This window comes from Littorina saxatilis, linkage group LG8 (assembly GCF_037325665.1).
Source record: "Littorina saxatilis isolate snail1 linkage group LG8, US_GU_Lsax_2.0, whole genome shotgun sequence".
Taxonomy (NCBI): Eukaryota; Metazoa; Mollusca; class Gastropoda; order Littorinimorpha; family Littorinidae; genus Littorina; species Littorina saxatilis.
Window position 1 is genome coordinate 51,105,485 of NC_090252.1, and position 10,000 is coordinate 51,115,484.

At 40.6% G+C, this 10,000-nt stretch overlaps 1 long non-coding RNA gene across 1 annotated transcript in view; it reads left to right on the plus strand.

Annotated features, from left to right (window-relative positions):
- The window catches only part of LOC138972364 (uncharacterized), a 20,100-nt gene that overhangs the window by 3,538 nt on the left and 6,562 nt on the right, over window positions 1-10,000 (plus strand). Inside the window, exons 2-3 of the long non-coding RNA XR_011457576.1 lie at window positions 2,126-2,339; window positions 6,245-6,376. This is a non-coding gene — a long non-coding RNA (uncharacterized lncRNA). The remainder of the gene's footprint in view (window positions 1-2,125; window positions 2,340-6,244; window positions 6,377-10,000) is intronic.

A 10,000-nucleotide genomic window follows, 5' to 3' on the forward strand; every position in this document is an offset into this window, starting at 1 on the left:
CATTATCTGTTGTGCTTAAAACAAACAGGTACTCGTGGTTTGGATAATCTTGATGGGAAAATTCTGAAGTCGTCTGCCCCTTTTATTGCAGAATCCCTTACATATGTTTATAATTTGTGCCTTGACAAATCCTACTTTCCCACCAAATTAAAGGAGGCGAAAGTAATCCCGCTATTTAAATCAGGTAGTTCTTCTGACCCCGCCAATTACAGACCAATCTCAATTCTTCCTGTTTTATTAAAACCACTTGAAAAACACATATTTACACACTTGACCACTCATTTGAAGAAATACGATCTTATACATTCCAACCAGTCAGGTTTTAGAGAAAATCATACGTGCCACACAGCATTAACAAACCTTCTTGAAAGTTGGCTTAGTAGCATTAATAATAATCAACTCTGTGGTGTCCTATTCGTCGATTTTACTAAAGCTTTCGACGTTATTAATCATGAATTACTATTAAGAAAATTAGTTGAATATAGAATGTCACCCCAAACCTTATGCCTGCACTCCTCTTTCTTAGCCGCGCGAGAGCAGTCTGTCTGCGTTAATTCAACCGTATCCAGCAAAAGACCCGTGTTATACGGGGTTCCCCAGGGTTCTGTCCTTGGACCACTACTCTTTTCCCTGTATATTAATGATCTTCCTCTTAGTATTAATGATGACTGCGAACTCTTTGCTGACGATACGACCCTACACACTACTGATAAAAAATTATACAAAGTTTATTCATCGTTGCAGAACAGTGTAGATGATCTCATTCATTGAACGGAGTATAACCACATGAGTCTTCACCCTAAAAAGACCAAATACATGTTAATAACAACAAGACAAAAGAGACAAAACATACGAAACAATCCTCATTCCATATTAATTGGTAACGACGCAATAGAGGAGGTAGGAGATCATAACGTTTTGGGAGTAAATATCGATAATAATTTGTCTTGGGCCCATCATGTTCGGTCGGTATGTAAAACAATGTCGAGAAAAAGATATTAGTTAAATAGAATTAAACACTTTCTTGATCAGCACTCAAGGTTATTATACTTTAACGCATATATACAAACCATCACAGATTATTGCTCAACCATCTTTTAAAACCATTGTTTAGTTTACATAGGCGAGCGCTGAAACTAATTTTACTGAAACAATCCAGTCTTGTATTTGATGATTATAAGAAACTTAAGATTCTCCCATTAAAAGAAAGATTTAAATTAAATGAAGGCGTGCTCCTTCACAAAATACTTTCCGGCCGTGCACCACGAACTTTCGTCGCAAACTTTAAAGTCAAACCAAACCGAAAGTTTAACGTCCCAATTCCAAGGATAGATCTCTTCAAATCAAGCTTCGCCTATTCTGGTAGCGTCCTGTGGAATTCTCTCCCGGAATTTGTGAGAGTCCCAATGAGTCTCAATACTTTCAAAAAACACCTTTCATTGTATTTAATGTTAAATTACGAAAAATCACAGTGATGGAAGACTTCGTTTGGTTATATTTTCATTTGTCCAAAGCATCAGTGTTCATTATATCCACATAAAAACACTCAAAGCTTTAATAACACATTTACTCATGCATGTGTATTCAGCATTGTTTTCACTACGTTACATATACGACGCTTTATATTTGTGTATAATATGTAATGTGTAAATATTCATATGTTGTTGTTTTTTCTACCTTTTTTTCTACGTTAATATCCGTGTAAATATGTGATTAGATTAGTCCCCTCTCTAGGCGAGGGCTGGTTGAAAAAAAGCTCGTTGTATTGCTTATGCCACAACCCTCGAAAAATAAAATTTGATTTGATTTGATTTGATCTCTCTCTCTCTCTCTCTCTCTCTCTCTCTCTCTCTCTCTCTCTCTCTCTCTCTCTCTCTCTCTCTCTCTCTCTCTCTCTCTCTCTCTCTCCCTCTCTCTCTCGCTCTCTCTCTCTCTTTCTCTGTCTCTGTATCTCTCTCTCTGTCTGTCTGTCTGTCTGTCTGTCTCTCTCTCTCTGTCTGTCTGTCTCTGCCTCTCTCTGTCTCTCTCTCTGTCTCTCTCTCTCTCTGTATCTCTGTCTCTCGCTCTTTCTCTGTCTGTCTCTCTCTGTCTCTGTATCATTGATACCAGACTTTTCTCCCAACAGTCTTATCAACTGACAATAATGGTGGTGTTGTTCCTTCTACCCGGTGTCCAGTGCTGGATTAACAACCTTGACGGTATTGTTAATGCGGCGTGCCCTACGACAGACGTTTTAAACTACGTACGCACCATTTTCAGCAGACAGACTCGCGATAGACAATTTGATTTTGGTTGCTGGTGTATCCCTATCGCCGGGACACCGACTTGCTATTGGACTGGTGAGTTTCCGTGAAGCACAACACAAGGTACCTTACAGACACATCTCTTTCCGTTTGAACGAACGTTTTCATCAAATAACCAAAGGGAAGTAAGCGCTCTAAATGCATACGACGTGTGTAATGGAGTAAGCGAGAGTTTTACGGAACCAATCTCCTGGCACCTGAGAGAATAACAAGCATTGAAATGATCAAGCGACTTTCATCCTCATTAATTTGAACGTTATCATCACTACATATCTGTTTAGCGTGTTACATTGGATAATATATTCTCCAGTATACGCACGTTCAAAAACTAATCACCCTGGCTGCCACCTTTGCATAGTTGAACGATTGTATTTGATGTATTTTGCAGATTGTGATAGGTGTAAGCTACAAATATAGTCGGGGGAAATGCTGTCTGCCCAGTGGGGATTTTTTATGAACTAAATTTATGAATTCGTAAAAGCCACAAAAAACATTTCATTAAATCAACTCTCCATAGCAAGTAGCCAGGATCTTGACATATTATACATAGACTGAACTGGCACGCTTATTATCGAATGTTTGCAACTATACTGTAAAAGGTTATTACAGTTTAATAAAACTCTTTGTTTCATACAGTAGGAGAATGAATTGCCTATCTAGTAATACATTTGGTTTTAATATAACTGTCCGCATCTCAAAGATCTACAGCTAAATATATGTGTGTAGTTTTTTATGACGAGTAGTGTATAACCAACAGAACTCTGATATGGATTACAGGATCTTCATCGTGTGCACTTAGTCTTGTTCTGGGTGGACAGGTTTACGTCTGAAGAGATAGCGTATCTCTTGTCATTGCTCAATGGGCGAACAAATACAATGCGAGTTGTTTTCTCAACCCAGTTTGACAAGTACCTTGCGCTCAATGGGCGAACAAATACAATGCGAGTTGTTTTCTCAACCCAGTTTGACAAGTACCTTGCGCTCAGCGGGTGAACCAAAACCCTGCGGGTTGTTTTCTCAACCCAGTTTGACAAGTACCTTGCGCTCAGCGGGTGAACCAATACCCTGCGGGTTGTTCTGTCAACCCAGTTTGACAAGTACCTTGCGCTCAGCGGGAGAACCAATACCCTGCGGGTTGTTCTGTCAACCCAGTTTGACAAGTACCTTGCGCTCAGCGGGTGAACCAATACCCTGCGGGTTGTTCTGTCAACCCAGTTTGACAAGTACCTTGCGCTCAGCGGGAGAACCAATACCCTGCGGGTTGTTCTGTCAACCCAGTTTGACAAGTACCTTGCGCTCAATGGGCGAACAAATACAATGCGAGTTGTTTTCTCAACCCAGTTTGACAAGTACCTTGCGCTCAGCGGGTGAACCAATACCCTGCGGGTTGTTTTCTCAACCCAGTTTGACAAGTACCTTGCGCTCAGCATCTACTTGGTTTAAAGAAAAAGTAAAGCGGTGTTTATATGACCAGTATATTCACAATTGGTTCTTAGAAATGGATACAAAAGACATTTTTTGTAATTATAGAATGTTTAAAGATAGTTTTGTGTGTGAAGACTACATTAAATCCTTGTCGTTCTAAAAAGTCGTTACACTCATGAAATTTAGAACTACAAATAACAACCTGCCAGTACAGAAAGAAAGATACCTTAATATACCTAGAGCGAATCGCATTTGCAGAAATTGTACATCAGAAGATATAGGAGATGAGTATCATTATTTGTTTGTTTGTGACTTTTTCAATGGAACAAGAGCAGAACTTATTCCACCATTCTACTGGAAAAAACCAAATTCACTTAAATACAAAAAACTGTTCGTATCAAGAAATAAGAAATTGTTGACGAAACTCTTGGAATTTATAAAATTAATTAGTAGCTGGGATTTGTTAACCGTATTTTCGTTTTGTGTCCCCCATTGCCAGGAATCAATGTGTGTGTGTGTGTTTGCATTTTCTGTACTATAATATTTTGTGTTCAATGTTTGTGTATTTTTGTTTTCCAAATATTTATTTTATTTTTTCTTTTCTTATCTTCTATTTTTCTTTTTGTTCACTTGGTACTTTGTGCATTTTTGAATTTGCGAATATTGCTTATAATGCCCCTGGGTAATGAACAATAAAACTTGACTTGACTTGACTTTGACTTGGGAGAACCAATACCCTGCGGGTTGTTCTCTCAACCCAGTTTGAAAAGTACCTTGCGCTCAGCGGGAGAACCAATACCCTGAGGGTTGTTTTCTCAACCCAGTTTGACCAGTACCTTGCGCTCAGCGGGAGAACCAAAACCATGCAAGTTTTTTTCCCCAAAGTTTTAAATTAATCAATCAATAAACACGTGATAACAAACATGGTAACTGTGTGTTTTCTGTTTGTACACATACTTTCTCATTTACATGCGGTGCAGAAAAACTCATTATGTTGAATTTTACATTGTACAAAAGGACTAAAAATAGTCATACGTGAGACTATATGTAGTCCTCAATATTCTCGTTTGGTTTTTGATCTCTCTTGTTGAAGACGTACCTCTCATATGTTTCATTCCTCTTCCCAATGAAATGATCGTCGAAGGCGTCCATGATTTGTTTCACTGTTGGATTGTCATCCAGTTTCAACCCGTTGTAGACAGTAAGGCCTTCTTGGCCCAGAGTGTGCAAGAAAAGAGCTCTAGAGTAAGGGACATCATCGTCTTGAAGTCGTGTGACAATGCAGTAGTTCTGCAACATTTGCTTGAAATATTACTCTAAAGTCGTGAAGCGGCAATCAGCTCCTGGCCGCCATCTTTGATTTTCCCCAGCACAACCTAGGGAAATGTATGCTACAGAAATCCAGTAAAAGGTTGACTTGAGCGTCCTCTCCAGGCCTTAAAGTAGAAAGATATGAACAGTTAAAATAACAATCTGGTAACCTATATCCAATAAAATAAAGGTTTCCATACAGAAATAACCAAAACATGATTACAAAGTTAACGAACGTAGATTCGCAGAATCGCCCAAATCAACGAAAGTCGTTTGTGTTTTTGGTGTGAATTTCGTTTCACCGATGACCGGAAGTGACGTGTACGCAACATTTGTGATGCAGCATTTCCTTATATGGCACGAAAGGAATGTGGTTGGTAAAAATGAGATCGTTCTAAATCAAGCTAATTGATCGCTCTTTACGTAGGGCACCTATGATGTTCTCAAAGGGTGAGTGTTTAAACGGAAGGGTGTTTGTACGTACTGTGTGTAAATGCCTGCCAATGTCTGTGATGGTTTACGGGAGGCTGACTGTGCCTTTAAGTAATATATATTTCGGTTTGATTGCAAGCATCACTCAGGATTGCCCAGTTACACACGTGTGCACGTTTATTTGAAATTGCCCAATTTTAATTCGAAACAGATAGAATATTTGCATTTCTAAGACTGTCACGTGACGTCGTTGTGAACCTGGAAATTGTGCTCAATAGCTAAAACAGAGCATGCTTCACTAACATAACAAAAAGCACGCTGATTATTAACGGAGCAAACAGCATAACACCACGGTTCCTTCAAAAAAGTGCTAGCCAGGTCAGAGTCGAATTTGTCGGTCTTTCATTGTACATCTAAAAACAAAAATGGTAAGATATTGGAATGTTTAGTTTATGGTCCCCCAAAAAGAACATTACAATCACAGGTACTACGACCCAAATGTTTTTAAAGTGGACTGACAGACAAACACTTATGATACAGACAATGAATTTAGCTTCGAGTGTGTTTCTGTTTCCTCCAGAGACTGTGATTGTAATGCAGTATTGTGTCTTGAAATGAATAACTTAGCAGTCTACCGTGTTTTGTTTTGCTTCTGTCCTTGGATACAAAAAACCACGTATTTATATAATAACAATGTAAACGTCTTGTTGAGGCCAGTTATGTTCAATAACATGTGTTCGTCTGTTTGCAATATTCCTGTGTCTGCGTTTCAGGCTACCAAAACGACTTTCGGAACAATTTCATGTATCGATGCCCGAACAACCAGTACCTTGCGGGAATTTATAGTTATCACGTCAATGCTTACGAAGACAGACGGTGGAAGTACAAGTGTTGCCATAACCCAGGTAATCCCGGTACTGTACGATTATAGACATTGCCTAGTCTCCCAATTAGTTTCAATCCCGATACTGCACGATTATAGACATTGTCTAGTCTCCCAATTAGTTTCAATCCCAGTACTGCACGATTATAGACATTGTCTAGTCTACCAATTAGTTTCAATCCCGATACTGAACAATTATAGACAGTGTCAAGTCTACCAATTAGTTTCAATCCCGGTACTGAACAATTATAGACATTGTCTAGTCTACCAATTAGTTTCAATCCCGGTACTGAACAATTATAGACAGTGTCTAGTCTACCAATTAGCTTCAATCCCGGTACTGAACAATTATAGACATTGTCTAGTCTACCAATTAGCTTCAATCCCGGTACTGTACGATTATAGACATTGTCTAGTCTCCCAATTAGTTTCAATCCCGATACTGAACAATTATAGACATTGTCTAGTCTACCAATTAGCTTCAATCCCGGTACTGCACGATTATAGACATTGTCTAGTCTACCAATTAGTTTCAATCCCGGTACTGTACGATTATAGACATTGTCTAGTCTACCAATTAGTTTCAATCCCGATACTGAACGATTATAGACATTGCCTAGTCTACCAATTAGTTTCAATCCCGATACTGAACGATTATAGACAGTGTCTAGTCTACCAATTAGTTTCAATCCCGATACTGCACGTTTATAGACATTGCCTAGTCTACCAATTAGCTTCAATCCCGGTACTGCACAATTATAGACAGTGTCAAGTCTACTAAATCGCTTCAATCCCGGTACTGTACGATTATAGACAGTGTCTAGTCTACCAATTAGCTTCAATCCCGGTACTGTACGATTATAGACATTGTCTAGTCTACCAATTAGCTTTAATCCCAGTACAGTACGATTTTAGTCATGGTCTAGTCTACCAATTATCTTCAATCCCGGTACTGTACGATTATAGACAGTGTCTAGTCTACCAATTAGCTTCAATCCCAGTATTGTGCGATTATAGACAGTGTCTAGTCTACCAATTAGCTTCAATCCCGGTACTGTACGATTATAGACAGTGTCTAGTCTACCAATTAGCTTCAATCCCGGTACTGTACGATTATAGTCAGGGTCTAGTCTACCAATTAGCTTCAATCCCGGTACTGTACGATTATAGACAGTGTCTAGTCTACCAATTAGCTTCAATCCCGGTACTGTACGATTATAGACAGTGTCTAGTCTACCAATTAGCTTCAATCCTAATAATGCACGGTTATAGACAGTGTCTAGTCTACCAATTAGCTTCAATGCCAGTACTGCATGATTATAGACAGTGTCTAGTCAACCAAATCGCTTCAATCCCGGTACTGTACGATTATAGACAGTGTCTTGTCTACCAATTAGCTTCAATCCCGATGCTGCACGATTATAGACAGTATCTAGTCTACCAATTAGCTTCAATCCCGATACTGCACGATTATAGACAGTGTCTAGTCTACCAATTATCTTCAATCCCAGTACTGAACGATTAAAGACAGTGCCTAGTCTACCAATGACGTTTACAATCCCTCCAACAGGCAGGCTCACTTCGACAACGAATACTTCACGTCATGATAATCTGGTTTTAAGGAAAAGTTGGGGCGGCAATGTGTCAAACTCATTGTTATGATGACAGTGATTGAAATGTTGGTCAAACAACCTTAGACCCAATCTAGGCTTTGAGATTGCATTTTAGCTTGGAAGTCTATTTAATAACTATTTAGTTTATGCATTAACGCAATTCTGAAAACTCGTAATAAATAAGAAAATGTGGTAATAGATTTAAAAACAAAACAATGGCTGCACTATAATCAGCTGTGTCTTTTTCTTCAATTCAGAAATATATAGATATGCCATGATTATTCTGTTAATTTCCTCAAAATTAAACAAGACTGGACCTATGTGAGTTTTCTTTGCGGAATCCATTGGGACCCTTCTTAGTCTTTGCTTTTCGGTTTGCGAAGTCTGACTGGTATTGATTAGGCCAAAAAGAAAAATATGTCTGTTTCCGGTAACATCGCCGAAAAAAATAGGGTCGGTCGGTCGGTCGTTTTTGTGTTTTTTAATTTATTTTTCAACCTTTATCTTACGTTTTGTTAACGTCTTTTTACGTGTGTTTTTTTAAACGCTTCCTTAGTTTACTTGCAATTATGTAGCACATGTTTTTGACCTAGATATATTGAAACTAAATAAAGTATACTTGAATTCATATTATTTTTTTATTTATTTACATTTAGTCAAGTTTTTTGTCATTGCTCCAGTAGGGCTTATAGTCTCTCCTGGCACCCCTGGGAATGGACTCACGCGCTGCTCTGAGGATGCTCATGTTGAAGTCCTTCGCCACCATGTTGATGTCTCGACCCTCGACTCTGATGTCTTTAGTGAGTTCGCTGGTGCGGTGTCTAAAGAGGAACCAGTTCGCTATTTTGTAGTTCCACCGCGGGAAGGAAGCTTCAGTGCAGGACTCCATGTCCAGGGTCAAAAAGACTGGCCGATGGTCACTTCCACCTAGCTGTCCTCCGACCTCTCTGCTGGTTAGCTGGTGCATGTCTTCCGTGCAGAAGGCTAGGTCAGGAGTTGATGTATTGTGCCATCTTCTGGAGTAGAATGTAGGGCAGTCAAAGGGACTGTTCAAAAGGATGAGACCTTTGTCGTCCTGCCAGTTCTCCACCTCTTCTCCTCTCCGATCCAAATGGTCATATCCCCAACTCTGTGAATGACTGTTGAAGTCACCCACCACGATGAAGTTGGAGGCCTTTGCGGGGATCGTGTCAAGGGCGAGGTGTCTATCGTTGGGGCAGTAGAAGTTGACAAGATGGAATTCTGCTATCTTCGTCTGGATTCGAATCACCTGATATTCGGAGTCCTCCATGTGCGTTTCTATCAAACAGGCATTGATGTTGTTCCTGATGAGGGTCAGGATTTCTCCTTTGCTTTGGTCTGTTCTGTCGGACCTAAGGCACTGGTAGCCTCTCACTTTGAAGGACTTTTGGGGTGTCAGGTGCGTCTCCTGAAATCAGCAGTTGTTGATGTTCTTCTCATGCAGGATATGCTCCAACTCTGTCTTCTTGTTCAGGATACTTTCTGCGTTCCAGTGCATGACCTGAAAAGGTCGCTGCTGACCGGGTTTCTTCCTGGTTGTGGTGGTGCCAGTCACTCTCCTCCCGCGTCCCCTGGCGTGACAAGACGGACGGGAGGGACCTCCAGTAGTTGGGGCTGAGTCCCTTTGAGGCATGGGACCCGACGCTGCTCCACCCATGGGGGGTCCTCAATGGGCGAGCGCCATTTCCATCTGTGCCGGTTGATTGTGTCATCATTTGCGTAAGCGCGTGTACCCGTGGTTTGTTAGAATGCGCCGTGCGTCCCGGGTCCTCCGTCTTCAGCATTCGGGGTTTTCTGTCGGGGTTACCTCACCCTTAGCTCATGGCCCGTACGTCTTACCCTGAGAGCACAGGGGGGAGGATTTGCCGGGATCCCACTCGGAGCTAGGGTTTTAATGCGCCATTAATCGCATTAGATGAGTCCCGTCAATAGACGATGGAGCATTTCAAAGAGGGTAGGAGTGCCGCCTGCTAACCCACTCGGCACTCCGGCCTGGTAGGAAACACCGCCAG